The sequence below is a fragment of the Dipodomys merriami genome, unplaced genomic scaffold (assembly GCF_024711535.1).
Source record: "Dipodomys merriami isolate MVZ:Mamm:240054 unplaced genomic scaffold, mDipMer1.0.p SCAF_104, whole genome shotgun sequence".
Taxonomy (NCBI): Eukaryota; Metazoa; Chordata; class Mammalia; order Rodentia; family Heteromyidae; genus Dipodomys; species Dipodomys merriami.
This window is the reverse complement of record NW_027202316.1, coordinates 494,239-512,330: the sequence shown is the minus strand read 5'-3', so window position 1 is coordinate 512,330 and position 18,092 is coordinate 494,239. Positions and strand designations below refer to the sequence as shown.

Genomic DNA, 18,092 nt, shown 5'->3' with positions numbered 1-18,092 from the left:
GCCCAAGTGGTGCAGCACTGGATAGAGGTGGCTCTGGTATGAGCAGGAGGGGCCCAGGGACCCTTCTTCCCTTTCCCACTCCCACCAGGGGGCTGCCTGCCCACTCACAGCCACTGCCTGAACCCTCAAGCCCTCCTTGTGCTCTGCCCTGGCTTGCACTGTGTGCACTCCTGCTCTGCTTCCACTGCCATTCCACCCTCTCCCCTATGATCTCCGCATTCAGCCCAGGAACAAAGGCTCAGTCCCAGGGCCAAAGCAGGACCACAAGGAGCTCCCTCCACAGCTCACCTCACCCCTTCCTCACCTCTAGGAGTGCCACCTTCGTAACAATATCTGCTCCCTCATTCCATCATGTGTGCTCTGCAGAGCAGCCAGCTCCAAGGCCTGAAGAAGATGTGGAGATTGGTTGGCAGGTGGGTGCACCTTTCTCCTGGGCAACCCTTGCTTCCTCAGCCTAGCGTCCCTCATCTGGGAGCCCAGTGGCAATTCCCCATGGCCGGGACTGCGGCTCTGCCCAACTCAGACACCTATGGCCTTGCTTAGGATTTGCCTGTGTGGTTGGGATTCCTTTTGTGCCATACTTTTTCCTTCAGACACAACATGCCCACACCCGTCTGTGCAGTGCTCTTCCAAACAAAACCACACTGGAAATTGGGGTGAAACTGGAGGTTTCCCCTCAAGACTTGGCTCCAAACCATGTGACCTTAGGATCACAGTGGATCTCCTTGCACAGCTCTGTTCCCATTAGGATGAAGTCCTGCCCCAAAATGGGCAATGCATTCACACTCCTCCCCTCTCTCGCCCTCTCCCATCTGTCATCTTGTCTCTGTCCCTCCTCCAGGGAGACTCTAGAGGTCTCCCTGTCAAGCTTTCCTCCTGAGTGTGGCCTGTGATGAGGCTGCCTCTCTACAACCTGCCTGCCTGGCACCGCCAAGCCAGGCCCTGGCTTGGTTTCTGGGTGGCCTTCCCATCCCAGGAGGGAAGCCTTGCCAGTCACGTGGGTCAGCGGGTTCCTCCAGACCAGGCAGCCACAGAAACATCTTTTAGGGCACGCAAATGTCCACATCCACCCTGGAGACAGGCCCTGCCAGGCTCTCTAGCCTGCCCAGGGCTACAGTGCTGATGGTCACAAGGAGCCTGAGATCTAAAGGCCCAAGCCAAAGCTGTCACACCCCATGGAAAGAAGGGACTCTGGAGGATTAAATGGTTAGAGAATGAAAGCCTTTTACTCCCATGCTCAATGCTGCCAGAGGCAGCAGAGTAGGGACAAAGAGCCTCATGCTGCCCCTTGACCTCCAGCAAGAGCCCGTGTCCTCCCCAGCCCCAGAGTCCCACAGCAATGCTACTTCTGATGCCCCATGCCCCCAGACCTCAATGCTGCTGATGACATTTGGCCATGTCTCAGAGAGAGGTCAGTGAGGGTGGCCGTGTGACAGCAGGTGCTCAAGCTGACATAGCATGTGGGAATAGCATGGCCTTGTCACTGAAGCCTCAGTTTCTGCCATGTCCACAGAGAGTTGAGCAGTGAGCAACCTGTCCTCAGGCCCCTGACATCCCTGCCCTAGACTGAGAGCAATCCTAGTCCAGCTGTGCCCTCAGCCTGCCCTCTGCTGGACAGACTTGGTGGGGCACCAAGTGGTAAGGCAGCCTTCGGGGTTCAAGCAGTATTTTCTTAGCACACTGATTCTTTGCCTTGCAAGGCAAAGACTAGGAGAGGTGAGAAAATGGCACCTTCCACTGCAGGTGGCCATCTGTGCAGGTCCCTTGCCTCTGTAGATGGCCACATTGGGTCCAGACGACGGGAGATGGGGCCCTGAGCCAGGAATCTAGGATAGCTTCCTGGGGGTGGACACCTGATCTCAGTAGAGACATGAGCAGAGGGTGTGAGAGAGAGACAGGAGTGAGACCATGGAGAGACCCAAAGTCTACTGCCTGGCCTACCCTACACTCCTCCAGGCCCATCACCCTTCTGTCCTCTCTCTCAACCAGGAATACAAAGTGATTGCACTGATGAAGAAACTGCAGAGCGCATGTCAGGAGCTCCACGTGGTTCCTGACCTGACTCTTCTGTCTTAGTTCAACAATATGAAATGCCTAAGTCAATCGGAAAGGTGAGCTGGGGTAGACAGTGAAGGCAACAAACATGGGGATCCCCGTGCCAGCCCCTGAGAACTTGTACCCTGAGTCAGGCTCCCCCTGAGACCTGCTGAAGGCAGGGTGCTTGGGCTTCTGAGTCCCCAGGAGCCCTGGGAGGGAGCCCCAGTGTGGAGCCTGCTGTTCTCACAGCCACTTCCTTGTCTTAGCTCCAAGCTCTCCAGGGAGCTGGAGCCTGCCCGCAGGGCAGGCTTCCTGAGCTGGAACAACAAGAGAAGCCCTCCCCTGAGGAAGCCCTCCAGAAAGTAAGCACATAGGCTTGCAGGGCCGGGGACTCACCATGGACTGGGTGGTGGGACAGGCAGCCCAATCAGCTGGGGCTGCCCTCCCACCTCCTGCCACACAGCCCCTTGTGTCTGGCTGGTGTGACCTGAGCTCTGCCCACCTCACTTTCTTCATTGGGGTTCCATGGTGGACCTCACTCAGAAGATTGGGCAAATGGCTACTTGGATGTGAGCAGAATAACGAAGGCCGCCTCAGGCCTAGGGGCAGTGGGTGTGGACAGCCCTGTGTGCTCAGAGAAGCCCTGGAATTAAGGCAGTCCCTCCATTCAGTTCCCAGGCCTCAAGCAGAGAGCTCAGCAGCAATAGCAGCTCCCAGTTGGAGACCTGTGAGCAGCTCAGCAGTGGGAGTGGCAGCCACCCACCCAGCGTGCACTGGGGCTGCTCACCCAAGCCTTGTGCACACTGCAACCCATTATATCAGTCTGCCCCAAACATCTATAAGGCAACCATGACGACAGAAGATGAGGGCATCTTGCCATTCCTGAGCCCCAGACCTCCAGCAGAACTGGGCATCGGGCTCTATCCTAGGCTGCCCTTTCTTCAGCCAAGATGCCTGCACTCCAATCACATTTTCCAGTGCATCATGGGAATGCATTGCACATTTCAAATGTCATGGATTACCCATTAGGGAGTGTGGGTGGGTGGGTGATTTAGATTAAAATATTAAGTTAAAATATTAATAGTCTCTGGGGCTGGGAAGTTGGCTCAGTGGTAGAGCGCTTGCCTTGCATGCCTGAGGCCCTGGGTTCGATTTCTCAGTACCACATAAGCAAAAAGAAAAAAGCCGGAAGTGGTGCTGTGGCTCAAGTGGTAGAGTGCTAGCCTTGAGCTGAAGAGCTGAGGGACAGTGCCCAGGCCCAGAGTTCAGGCCCCACGACCGGACCCAAAAACAAAAAAAAAATATTAATAGTCTGTTAAAATAATTTCTCAGTAATAACATGGTTTTTGTGGGTGCTTTTCTTTCTTTGCCTTAGTTAATGGCAGAGACTTCCACATATCCTACTTGAAGATGAAATCTTTTCAGGCTTGGAGGTCATTTTTTGCAGAATGAGGAAGAACAGGTCCCGCTCGGGGCTAGGTTTGGAAGTGTTCTCACGGACCATTCCACAAGCCTTGAAATCTGAGTGTTGAAACGTCTCCTGTGCAACAGCCTTGATCTATATGGGAAGCTGCTGGCTGGCTTCTGTGCAGGCAGGGAATCCACCCTCAATCTGCTGGGAGGGACTGGAGTCAACATGCACAACTGCAGGACCCTGGAGGAAAATCAAAGAGAGGTCACACCAGACCCAGGGCAGTGCTCCAGGGAGGGAGACACTGCTGAGCTGCAAGAAGAGCTAAAGACAGTCAAACCAAAATCACAGTTCTTCCAAAGCAAGTACCTGCCTAAATCCCTAAGTACACTGATGAAAGAAAACATGCAAATGAGCAGACATAGATCACAGAAAGCAAATTAGTCAAATGGCAGAGCCCTAGGTAATATAAGTCCTCTTTACCCATCATTTTATTGAGTTCAAATAATTCCTCAATAGTTGCCCTACTGGGCACTTATGCCAGCTACGGGAAGATTTATTATCTTTGCTCTATTAAACAGTTGAAGAAAGCAGCCATGGCAATAGCACTTCCCCTTTGTGTTTACTTCACAATACCAGAGTTCCAGTAGAAAAAATGCCCAGCAGGCCAAGCATACAAACAACCTGGAAGGAACACAGGGGCTGTGCTTCTAAAATACTGCACAGAGCATGTCATCTAATGGTCATGAGATTGTTACAGGGACATTTGTGGTTTTAATTGTTGCAGAAATGTTTGTGGTTTATGCACTTGCAAAATAACTGCTAAGGTTCACTTCTCTACAGCAGCTTGCTTGCACCTACTCTAACAGAATGCATGTTTTCCCTTTATAAACCTTGAACTAATTGAGTTTGGGGCTGCTCACTCCCAAGTTGAGTTAACACCAACCTGTCCATCCAATAAACTCCAGCTTTTAATGATAGTGGTCAGCGTGACTGAGTTTGTCAAGAGGGGTCAGTCCACCTTAATCTGACCCCATTTGTGTTTAAAACTGTGAAAGCCAGATTTCCAGAACTGTTTCCACAGGCTGGAGTCAAACTGCAATTCTCTCAGTCTCTGGCATCTTAGTGAAGTAGGGATGCTGGGTCTAACCAGTGCCATCATGGCCACATAGTGGATAGCATACTGGGTTTAACTGGGGCCATCTTGACTTCCAGGTGAAGGAAGAGAAATTCCCACCTTCCAGGTGCTGGGCATGCCTGAATTGGGAGAGGCAGGGGTGGAGACTTGGATGATATGTTACTGGACCTTTCAATTCCGTGCTCTGAACTTGGGAGAGACTTGAGTTTCCTGTGCCCTGTCCCCTGACGTGACACTATTTTAGGCCAGACAGCTCAGAAGCCTTTAAGCCAAGCCTAGTGTGCTATGTCCATATCCTGACTCTCCTCTGATCAACATGGCCTCCCACTTCAGCCTTCCATTGTGGTTCATATGGGTTGTTGGTATGGTTTTTCTGGTCTTTCTTTCCTCTCTGCTCTCATGGCTCAGTTTTCTAATAATTTAAGTGTATTCACAGGACTGCAAGTCTTTGTGACAGGAGTCTGCCTGCAGATGTCAACTTTTTAATGAAGACTCCCAATTTGGCCTCTCAAAATGTGGCTTCTCTGGATCTGACCAACTGGTTTTAATTTACAACATTAGCACCTCCTCTTACCTGATCAAGGAAAACATCCTGCCTCTGTCATTTCTTTCCAAGAAGATATGGAAGGAAGGAAACTCATTTAAGTCCTGCCTGTATCCTCATTGTAGACAGTGTCTTGTTGAGTGTCGATGGATGCAAATTGTCCACAGGAGCTAAAATGACTTCCTAGTATTTAAAGGTGAAAGCAATCAAATCACAAGAAAGACAAATTCTGACCACTCTTTGATTCTAAAAATAATGGCTTTGTCCTGACCATAATACACTCACCACTGAAATTATGTTTATTAAGACGGTGCCATCTAGACCCTTAGCTACCAATGAACCATTCTTTTTATTTTTTATTTTTGTCGGTCGTGGGACTTGAACTCTGGGCCTGGGCACTGTCCCTCAGCTCTTCAGCTCAAGGCAAGCACTCTACCACTTGAGCCACAGCGCCACTTCCGGCTTTTTTCTTTTTGCTTATGTGGTGCTGAGGAATCAAACCCAGGGCCTCAGGCTTGCAAGGCAAGCACTCTACCACTGAGCCACCTTCCCAGCCCCCAATGAACCATTCTTGAGTTATATTCAGGTCATACTTCACTTTTGATTGAGAACCCAGGTATAGGAGAAAAGATAACTCCAAATATTAGATTACTCATGAGAGGAATTGATTAGACTTAAGACCCTTTTCCAAGATTAACATCGTGAAAATGGCAATACTTCCCAAGGCTATCTACAAATTCAACGCGATGCCTATCAAAATTCCAACCTCATTCTTCAAGGAAATAGAAGAAGCAATCCAAAAATTCATATGGAACAATAAAAGACCCCGAATAGCAAAAACGCTCCTCAACGGAAAGAACACTGCTGGAGGAATATCAATACCAATTTTCAAACTCTACTATAAAGCCATAGTAATCAAAACAGCTTGGTATTGGCATAAGAACAGACCTCAGGACCAATGGAATAGAATTGAAAACCCACAAATGAACCTACAGACCTACAGCCATCTAATCTTCGATAAGGGAGCTAAAACAATAGAATGGAAGAAAGACAGCCTCTTCAGTAAATGGTGCTGGCAAAATTGGTTAACTACTTGTAGAAAACTAAAGCTAGATCCTTATATATCACCCTGCACCAGAATCAACTCCAAATGGATCAAAGACCTCGAAGTCAAAGCAGACACTCTGAAAACATTACAGGATGGAATAGGAGAAACCCTAGGTCTCCTTGGCTCAGGCCGAAATTTTCTGAATAGAGACTCAGAAACACAACAAATCAAAGAAAGGTTGGACAAATGGGATTGCATGAAGTTGCAGAGCTTCTGCATGGCAAAGGACATAGCTAGCAAGATCAATAGAAAGCCCACGGATTGGGAGAAGATCTTCACTAGCCATACAACGGACAAAGGTCTCATATCTAAAATATACTTGGAACTCAAAAAATTAAATCCCCCAACAACAAATCCTCAAAGAAACAACTGCCCAATAAATAAGTGGGCTAAAGACTTAAAGAGAAACTTCTCTGAAGAAGAAAGAAGGATGGCCATAGACACATGAAGAAATGCTCAACATCCCTAGCCATAAAAGAAAGGCAAATCAAAACAACATTGAGATACCACCTCACTCCAGTTAGAATGGCAAAAATCAAGAACTCTAACAACAACAGATGCGGGAGGGGATGTGGACAGAAGGGAACCTTACTTCATTGTTGGTGGGAATGTAAACTTGTTCAACCACTTTGGAAAGCAGTATGGAGGTTCCACAAAAGACTCCACATAGAGCTCCCCTATGACTCAGCAATCCCACTTTTGGGCATTTACCCAAATGTTTACAAACAAGACCACACTAAAGCTACCAGCACAACTATGTTTATTGCAGCATTATTTACCTTAGCTAAGATATGGAACCAACCCAGATGCCCCTCAGTAGATGAATGGATCAAGAAAATGTGGTATATATACACAATGGAATTTTATGCCTCCATCAGAAAGAATGACATTGCCCCATTTGTTAGGAAATGGAAAAACTTGGAAAAAATTATATTAAGTGAAGTAAGCCAGGCCCAAAGAAACATAGGTCCATGGTTTCCCTTATTTGCAATATCTAGTATATCTATGAGTCAAGCGGAAAAGGTCAGATAATGTGATGTTAGGAAAATGAACCCTTAGATATGTATTTCAATGGTTTTTTTCTTTCATGCATTTGTTTCTAATGCATTTATAAGATTATCTCTTTGTTGCTTTGTATGTCCCTCCCCCACAGTATAACCCCTGCTTTCACTATATTTGATGTCAGTATAACTTGTGGAGGAGATGGGGAAAAACAAGTGGTTTAAGGATACAGGTGGACCTGTTGCAACAATGAGAAGTACAAGTTGTCATGTCGAAAATGAGCTTTACAACGTTGGTGTGGGGGCGGGGGGGAGTGGGGGAGGATTGGGTGGGGGGATGCGGGGGGGTGGGGGAAGCTGGGAAGGGATGTGAAAGGTAAACAAAGGAGGAGGCTGCAATGCTTGATAAGAAATGTACGCATTATCCTGCCCATGTAATTGTAACCCCTCTGTACAGTATGTTCACAAAAAAAATAAATAAAATGAAATGAAAAAAAAAGACCCTTTTCCTCTTGCAAAAGTACCTATGTGAAAATACATAGCATATAAAGCCACTGGTTTTTGGTTTGAATTGTTAGCTGTAGGAGATAAGAAGTAGCATTCCCTTCATAGTCTAATCTGTAGAAATTAAAGTTCCTGGAGATAATTACAAATAAAGAAAGGGGAAAACATAGCAAAGATTTCTGAATAAGGAGACCACCACCAGGCCAGGATGCCAACATGGCTGTATCTTCATCTAGGTATCTGTTGAGAAGCTACTGTGGGCCATGATCTCTACCAAGTCCTTTATATCTTCCCTAAGGTCTTCCCTACAGTCTGGTGAGGTGGACATTGGTATTCCATCTTGCTAAGGAGAAAGTTGTGCCCGTGCCAGCTCACACAGCTTGCCATGAGCTGGCACAGTTGTCAGGCCCAGGAGGCCAGTGTTGCAAAGGCTTTCTCATTCACACTGTGGCCATGCATCCTGGCACATAGCATCCTGAAGCCCTGAGGAGCTCAGCTCCACACCTTATCCTTGTTCTCACTTTATGAGTAAATCATTATAAGATGCATGTACAATGAACCAGATTAACATAACAGAAACTCAAGCATCTAGTTAAACTTTTTGTTTGTTTCAGAGTTTGTGTGTGTGTGTGTGTGTGTGTGTGTGTGCTGGTCCTAGGGCTTGAACTCAGGGCCTATGTGCTATCCCTTAGCTTTTTTGTTCAAGGCTAGTGCTCTACCACTTGAAATGCTGCTTAGCTTCCAGCTTTTTTGGTGGCTAATTGGTGGCAAGTCTTACCTTATCCTGCCTCGACTGGCTGGAAACCAAGATCCCCAGAACTCAGCCTCCTGAGATGCTAGGGTTACAGGTGTGCGCCACTGGCACCAGGCCCAAACTAAATTTGAGTAGCACTTCCATGCTATTCTTGCATAGTCTGGCAGAACATATTTAGCCAACCACACCATCTAACTCTCTAACTCTCAGCCATCCTCTAACTCTCTCTAATGAGGAGGCCCTCTCTGGACTCTGGCTGACACTAACCCATGTTCACTGCTCACACATCTCCCCCTTCATACAGTGACCTTCCAGCACTTGTCAAAAGTCTACCCATCTTCCAAAAGGACCCCATACGTAGGCATCTTTGAAGAGGCCAGACATGAGAACTGAGATAGCCTGTGCCTGTGACCCCATACATCAGTAGAGGACTTAGAATATTGCTTTCCTTGACCTTTGTGTCTCTGTCTCCTATTTCCTAGGAAGATTCTGAACTGAATGGGACTGATCTGAAGGAAAGTTAGTGAATTGAAATCTCATCCTGTTCAACTATAGTATCTAATGTAATCCTGCTAAATAGTAAGCCATCACTGGAGAATAAATGAACACTTAGAGCCATCCATCTGATATGTAAATTATTTTATTTATTATTTCTTCAAAATTAATCAAATTAGGATATGAAATAGAAATTGAACACATTCATGTAATCCCATGTACCCAGGCAGCAATTTGAAACCAGTGATTGAGGGGTTGGAGAAACTGAAGGATCTTTCACTTTCAGAGGAGCCTGGAAAAAAAATTTAGTGAGACACTGACTTCATCAAGAAGCTTGGTAGTGTTGAGTAGCGCATTTGATCCCTGCTCTGTGGGGAGAATGTGCTCTCAGCCGCCTGGGTAGGATTGCAGGCACGGGCCCAGAGATGTCCAAACTCTTTCTATTTGGGACGTGAACAGACACTGTCTCCAAGGTCAGGGATGACTATGTACACAAAGAGAACAAATCAAATGAGAAACGGATGGTGAAGACAGGAAGAGAAAACCAAGAAATACAATGCATGGTCCTAGATTTTCAGATGTGCCCATCAAGAAAAGCATATATACATATATATATATATATATATATATATATATACATATATGTATACATATATATATATACGTATACATATATGTATATGTATATACACACATATATATACATATGTATGTATATATGCTTTTCTTGATGTGTACACATATATATGTGAATGTGTGTGTGTTTCTACATATGTATCAATGTAGAAGCATGGTCTATGCCTGCCTCTCTGACAATAGGGTAAGTTCACTTCCTAGTTCTGTCAACTTGTCTGCATTGTCATCCAGTACTTCCTTAGTCTGCCCCACTAGTATATCTGTCTTGCAGACTAAACTTCCACATCCCTAGGGCTGTTAGGAACTTGAATAGCTGTAAGTTAAATAGGAATTAACTTTTAAAAGTGAAACACCCCAGAAAGGGAGAGGCCTCTTTTTTCCTCTCCTGTTACTCAAAGAGCTTTTTATCCCCAGAATATACTTGTGTGGACACAATGTCACTCCATCTGCTCTACTGGGGAATTCTGAGCACTGTCCATAGAGTCTTCCCCCAGGGCCCCTGTAGCTCCTGTGCAATTCCTCACCTCATTGTGCAGCAGGTGACCTACACTTCGCTACCTCAACATCATCAAGACAGTATCTGCCTCTGCCCAGAACTCTGCTAAACACAGTTCCTGAGAGAAGAGAAAACAAGAATATCTGTGTTTTCACATTTTTAATTTATTTAAATATTTTTGTTTGTGTTTATCTTAATTGTTGCCTAGGCCTTGTTCCTATTCATGGGGTGAGATACAGGCATGGTACAGACCAGAGGCACATGAGTGTCTATCCACTGGCCTATCCACTGGCACATTTCTGCTAGCTATTTTGAAGCATATAATTAATCATTTTTTTCTACTTATTATTAGCACACATGTATATAATACAGGGGGATTTCATTATTATATGCCATAGATGGACACAATATACTTTGAACAAGTTCACCCTTTGTTTTATTATCACATTGCCTGAACCTCCTGTTTGCAGTGTTGAGTGGGTTTCATTGTTACCTTCATATATAGTATATATATATATATATATATATATATATATATATATATACACACACACACACACACATATATACTGAATGCATATATATGTAAATTGTGTCTCTATATTTGTCTCTGTCTATCTGTTCTTCACCGTATACATTACCCCACAGTCCCTATTTACATCCCTGCCCAACATCAATCACCTTTGACCCATAATGGGTTAACTTTTATAGTTATTCCTTCTAAACTGGGGGTACTGCTCAGTGGTACAATATACACTTGTATGCATGAGGTCCTGTGTTCAAACCCAGCACCAAAACATGTTACCTCTTCTATCCAACTTCACTCCCCCACCCCACCCCCAGCCACTCCCAACCACTCATTTTCATGTTCTGGTAATCATGGTTCTATTCCCTAGTACTTCAAGACTAACCTTTTTAGCTTTTATAGGTAAGTGAAAACATGTATTATTTCCCTTTTTTAGGGGGATGATTTATTTCATTTGAAGCAATGTCCTCCAGAACTAATCACTGTAAGTGGGAAGATTCAGGACTGAGGGTTGGAGGGGGCGTTCTTGACATCCTGAGTTGGTTTCCTCTAGAACAAGAATGGAAGTGGTGACAGAGGCCTATAGTGGTACATTCCATGCACAAGTCCTTGGTCTTAGCAAGGACTGGTCAGCTGGTTATGGCTCTCACTGTGAGCAAAGTGGCAGATGAGTTCTCACAATTAAATGTCAGAGGAGCTTTAGGAACTAAACATCTCCCAGGACACAACAATTTTGTAAAGACAATAATTTTGTGCTTCTAGCTGCCACAGACCCCTCCAGAATGTCAGATGTGGTAAGCTTCATCAGGGACTCTCCCATTGCCAAATCTGACTTCTTGCACCCTCAAAAAATAAAGTATAAATAACCAGGCTGAGGTTTGATCTTAAATTACATGGAATCAACAGATCAGAAGAGAAGGAGACTGTTGTTGAGGTAGGACAAGACTTTGAACACAACTGTTCCCCCAATTCAGCTTTTTAGGTGAGGCTTTTCAGAGCATACTGTGAGTTTTAATTAAAGTCTGATTCATAGATACAGAATCAAGTTTAAAAAGACAGATGTCTCTGGGGTTCTATTGTATCTAGAATATTCTGAACTTGGATATATGACATGAATAAAAACCACCGAAGTACAAAGCTTAGAGACTCAATACAGAAAGATTAAAGAAAAAACTAAAGGCCACAAGGAATGGCAGCTACCTGATTACCCACCATGCAGCTTAGCCAATTAAAATGACTGTTATGTAAGGACCATGCAGCCTAGCCAATTAAAATGAGCATTACATAAGGACCATGGAAGCTAGCCAATTAAAATGACGGTAGGGACAGGGCTTGGCCTTAGGGTCCATTTTCTGGTACTTCTATCTGCTCCAATCAAATGTGAGCCCCTCAACCACCCTAATTCCAGCAACATTTTCAGATCTGACCTTAGATTTCCATTCTTGTCTTCTTTCATCAATCAGTTTGTGGATCTTATTGACTTAACTATTATTCTAAGTCTGTGGTTTTGTTTCCAAACAGTCTTAAACATCTCACTGTTGGAGCATTTAAACTCTGCTTCATTAACTGATGAAATGTACAAGCATAAGTCATCACACCCAGTTCCCTGGGCCTCCACATGCCCCAGCAGTATACCGGGTTCTCCCACCTCCCCACCCCACCCCAACACCTTCGCTGGCTCTCACTGTGGCTGCACTGCAGCCCAGGAGAAACATTGACTTTTACTTCCATCTTCAATCTCCCCACCCCTTATCATCTGATCTCCTGCCTCTCTCATCTCAAGGTAGGATGATGGTTATAGTACACACACACACACACACACACACACCACACACACACACACACACACACACACACACACATACACACACACACACACATCCTGGAGCTTTTATTCTGCTTCCCCAACCTCAGAGCCTTCCTGAGCACCAGCCCATCTCCAGTAATGGCTTCCATAAGTTGCTGATGACATACTCTGTGGTTAAATCAACACAAGACACCAAATCTCCTTGTCACTCCTTCCACAGCTGCATCTTCCATGTTCATTCCCTCACTCTTCCTACCACTTTTGCTCTCAGGATTCCATCAGCAGATCCCTGAAAACAACCCTGCAACTCGCTGCTCTCATTTTCTCCAATTACCATGCCAACTGATTGGACAAAATAGCTCCCACCCCCCTCCTCAATTTTGCTCACACCTCTCTGTTGTTGTAAAATCCATCATGGATTCTGAATGATGATTAGAACATTGAAATCTCTAAGTTTCACATACAAGACCTCCCATCATCTGGGCTCAGGAAATCCTATTTTATACAAGCTCAATATACTTCTCATAGTAAAAAGAAAAAATGGAAAAGTCCCTTCTCCACACTTATGCCACTGGCTCGGCTGAAATGTCCCTGTCTTTCTTCTGCCCCCCTTGTAACAGTGAGATATTGCCATGACAGAGCAATCCTCCCAGCCCTCCCCACAGAGATGGAACTGTTCTAACTGTACTTAGTACAATAACTGACTCACCCTGGAGGACTTTGTATCTCTCCCTTTTCTTCTTGTCCCTTGAGAACAAGTCATCTTAATTCATCTCCATGACTCCCTCACCTTCCATCCTTTGGTCTTCGCTACCCCAGTATGTAGGGGCCAATCAAATCTAACCAGAGACTCAGTAGATCTCTGTTAAACAAAACAAAATTCCTAGATTTATTCGTGTGTGTGTGTGTGTGTGTGTGTGTGTGTGTGTGTGTGAGTGTGAGTGTGTGTGTGGTGTGGTGTGTATATGGGGGGGAAGAGGTTGTCCTGGGCTTGAACTTAGGGCCTAGGCACTGTCCCTGAGCTTTTGTACTCAAGGCTAGTGCTCTACACACTTGGAGCCACAGCTCCATGTCTAATTTTCTGGTGGTTAATTGAGATGAGAGTCTCATGAACTCTGTAGTCTTGGCTGGCTTTGAACCATGATCCTCAGATCTCAGTGTCCTGAGTAGTTATCATTACAAGCATGAGCCACTAGCACCTGACATAAAGAAAAATATCTTTAAGGAGAGCTTGAATCCATCAGCATATTCCCTATTTCCTACCACATGTACCATGGCTCGGTGGACCTAAGCAGCTCCTACCACAAGCTGGCAGACACAAAAGCTGCCACTCCACTCTGCACAGAATCAGTCTTCTGGGAATCACAGGAGGCTCAACTTGGAAGAACATTGTGTAGCCTGTAGATGATAAACCAGACACCAGTACCACAGCCATCTCATGGCTATTGTACCAAATAGGTGAGCTATTGTGCCTCTGTCCAAGAGCCAACCCTGAGCAAAGCTCCCACACAGACCACACTCATCTAGTCCCACTGCTTCGTCTCTGCCTGCATAAGACCCTCAGGATGACATGCGCTCCTTGTCTGACCAGTAAAATCAGTCAGAAGTCTTTTCCAGGGGTCGTATTTTTGAACATTTGCCTGCTTACACACAAATATTCCTGCCTACCTTGCCAGCTCTTCAAGGCCTGTGTCACCCTGCATAATATGTGGCTAGCTTTCTGTAGACTCACTGAGAAATTTGCCTTTCACCTGAGGGAAAGAAAAGGCCTCAAAGAAATTTTGGTCTAAGAGAAACAAACTGGTTCTATTCCCTGTATTCCACAAACCTAAAAAGTGAATTCCTACAATCAACTGGAAAATATTTGGATTTAGAATATTGGATCAAAATTACTTAACTCCTTCAGTAAGTTTTCATAACTTACATACACCATAGCTAATCCTTAAACCTTCTGTTTCCAAAGCTGTGTTTGCAGCTTCAAAAGAGCTGGTTTTGCAGGACTAGCACATTAGTGGCCAGACTTCTATCTAAGCAGTAGTTCCCAAGTCGCACGTCCTTCCTGTTATCCACAGGAAGATCATCTTACAGCAGACAAGTCTTTGTTCTTTATTTTAGATTATTCTGGGAATTGTGTGTGTGTGTGTGCTGGGGCTTAACATCAGGGCCTTGTTCTCACGTGGCTTTTTCACTCAAGCCTGACACTCTACCACTTGAACCACACCTCCACTTCCAGCTTTTTGCTGATTAACTAGAAATAAAGAGTCTCAGGGTCTTTCCTGCCCACTTAAACCACACCTCCACTTCCAGCTTTTTGCTGATTAACTAGAAATAAAGAGTCTCAGGGTCTTTCCTGCCCTGGCTGGCTTCAAACTTCAATCTTCAGATCTCAGCCTCCTCAACAGCTAAGATGATAGGCCCGAGATATCAGTTCCTGGCTGGAAAATTTTATTTTTAAAACATGAATCTGCCGGGCGCTGGTGGCTCACGCCTGTAATCCTAGCTACTCAGGAGGCTGAGATCGGTTCAAAGCCAGCCCGGGCAGGAGAGACCGTGAGACTCCTATCTCCAATAAACCACCAGGAAACCGGAAGTGGCACTGTAGCTCAAGTGGTAGAGAGCTCACCTTGAGCTGAAGAGCTGAGGGACAGTGCCCAGGCCCAGAGTTCAAGCCCCACAACCGACCAAAAAAAAAAAAAAAAAAACATGAATCTATCAGCAGTATACCATGTAAGAATCATCATTTTCAAGGAGTTAGCTTTCTTTTAAAGAACTTTCTTTTTTAGCTCTATTTTCCAAGAGTTCTTGATATAACTGACAGAAGACAGTAAGTCCAGACACCACATTTCCTAAGCAAAAATATTTCTGCTTACTTTTCATAAAATAAAGAGATTTATGAAAATGGCCACATTTAGGATTTTCTTTTTTTGGCAGTTTGTTTCTAAACTACATCTTTAGTTTATAAGCCATTTGCTGGCATGACTCCCTCTTCCTCAGAAATGAATGTTAGTCTTCTCCTCCATAACTTTCTCCTTCTCTTTCTCCTCTTCTTCCTCCCCATGGTTCTCTCTCTCTCTCTCTCTTTTTAATTTTTTGTTGGTCGTAGGGTTTGAACTCTGGGCCTGGGCACTGTCCCTCAGCAACTCAGCTCAAGGCTAGCACTCTACCACTTGAGCCACAGCACCACTTCCAGTTTTCTTGTGGTTTATTGGAGATAAGAGTCTCATGGACTTTGCTGCCCAAGCTGGCTTTGAACTGCGATCCTCAGATCTCAGCCTCCTGAGTAGCTAGGATTACAGCCGTGAGCCAACAGCGGCGGCCTCTCTCTCACACTTTTAATAAAAATTTTCATAAATTCTAAAACTGACATCACACATTCTGATCCTATGCACATCGAGTTGCTTTCTTTTTGTTTTGTCAGTTGTGGGGCTTGAACTCAGGGCCCGAGAGCTGTCTTTGAGCTCCTTTTTGCTCAAGGCTAACGCTCTACTTCCACTTCCCGTTTTCTGGGGGTTAATAAGAGATAAGAGTCTCATGGACTTTCCTGCCCATGCTGGTTTTGAATCATGATCCTCAGATCTCAGCCTTCTGAGTAGCTAGGATTACAGGTGTGAGCCACCAGAGCCCAGCTAAGCCCCTTCCAACCTCTGTATTTCTTCCTTGCTATAAGCTCTGCTCTCTTTTTGCCTCCCTTATCTCTTAAACATCATGACCACTCCCCACTTAAGGCATAGAGACCCCTGGGGATCCCCTGGCTGTTTATTGAGGAGGTGGCCAGGCCAGCCTGGCAGGAGGCTCCTTGTCAGAAGACTTGCCCAGCTGCTGTCCATCAGAACCTCCCCCCACACACACCCGACCCAACCCTGCCACTCACACACCTCATCTCACCATGACAGGCCTGGCTGCTCTTGGCAGCTGAACCACCTGCTCCAGCATGTTAGCCTTGATACCGCCTCCAGGACTTCACCTAGCCCCCAGACGCACCTCAGGGCTCTCCAGGCTTCTGCTGCCCACATTTCTACCTTGACTCCTGTGTGCTGAAGCTGACAGTGCCTCGCTGGTAGACCACACACCTGTTAGCAACTGCACATTGCAGGCTCAATTCTCTGCAGTGACAACCACCCATGGATCTCACCACTGCCCAGTGTGCCAGACCCAGGAAGAAAGCCTGGGTTAGGCCTTGCCAGTGGAATGTTCTAGGGATGCTAGATACCACAAAGCCATTTGAGGTGACATGACACTTACTTTTTTTTTGAGTGACTTTAGAAAAATAGCCTCTGGTCCCATCTAGCCTAAGCATGAAGGGCACTGGTGGCTCATACCTATAATCCAAGTTACTCAGGAGGCTGAGATCTAAGGATCATGACTCAGAGCTGGCCCAAGCAGACAAATCTAAAACACTTGCAGCTCCAATTAACTGGCAAAAAGCCAGAAGTGGAGCTGTGGCTCAAATGGTAGTGCACCAACTTTGAGTAAAAAGTCAAGCAAAAGTTCTAGACTCTGAGTTTAAGACCTAGTGTTTTATTATTGTATTATATAATTTATAACATTTATAAATATGTAATATATTATAAATAATATAATATTGTGTTAACAGTATTATAATAATAACAATAATAAATAATGACAAACCAAAAAGGGCTCAAGATGTAGCTTGAGTGGGAAAGCACCTAACTAGCAAGCATCAAGTCCTAGGCTCAAACCCCAAATTGCAAAAATAAAAATTTGTAAAAAGTCTCTTGAGATTGAACCCCAGGCTTTTCATTCCCTGACTTTGTAACATTAGACCTATTATTTCCCTTCTCAATGCTCCTGTTTTCTCTTCTGTCCCTAAGTAAACACAATGCCAAAAACAAATGAGGGTCACAAATGAGGTAAGCATCTTAGAATAGACCTGATATGTAGTAAGGTATTATATAATGGCACCTCCAAAGAGATCCACTTACTTCTTACATTCTCTGTCTAAACACTTCACTGTCCCTTAAAAAATGTCTGAATAAGGAAATGAATGGCCAAGGAAGGTGGCTCATGCCCATAATCCTAACTACTTTGGAGGCTGACATTAGGCAGATAACTATTCAGGACCAGTCTAGGCAGGAAAGTTTTCCAGTTACCTTCACCACTGAGAGTTGGGTAAAGTGATACTCATGTGTTATCAACAAGTGAAAACTTAAAGAAAACAGGCAGATGACAGTCCAGGCACATGACTGGGCACGAAGTGAGACCCTAGCTCAGAAATAACCAGTACACACAAATTCACTCTCATACTTGGTTGCTAGACCTAGAAGATAAACATATAAGTAAACACATGCCAAATCGTGTACCTAAATATGTGATAGATCTGATTAAACTACCATAGGTGCATGTGTGAAGGACCATAATAAAGTTCCTGAGAACAAGTACAACGAACTTTAACGAAAATAAACATTAGGAAGGTGAAACTTGTCCTCAGGAGGCTGAGATCTGAGGATTGCGGTTCAAAGCCAATCAGGGCAAGAAAGCCCATGAGACTCTTATCTTCAATTAACACCAGAACCAGAAGTGGTACTGTGGCTCAAAGTGGTAGGTGCTAGTCTTGAGCAAAAGAGCTCAGGGAAAACACCCAGGTTGTGAGTTCAAGGCCCACAACCAAAAAAAA

General features: G+C 45.0%; 1 long non-coding RNA gene across 1 annotated transcript in view; it reads right to left on the bottom strand.

Annotated features, from left to right (window-relative positions):
- Window positions 1-1,190: 1,190 nt before the first annotated feature.
- LOC138810811 (uncharacterized) overlaps window positions 1,191-18,092 on the bottom strand; it is a 31,800-nt gene continuing 14,898 nt past the window's right edge. Inside the window, exons 3-4 of the long non-coding RNA XR_011367244.1 lie at window positions 5,161-5,313; window positions 1,191-3,691 (exon numbers count right to left, since the gene is read on the bottom strand). This is a non-coding gene — a long non-coding RNA (uncharacterized lncRNA). The remainder of the gene's footprint in view (window positions 3,692-5,160; window positions 5,314-18,092) is intronic.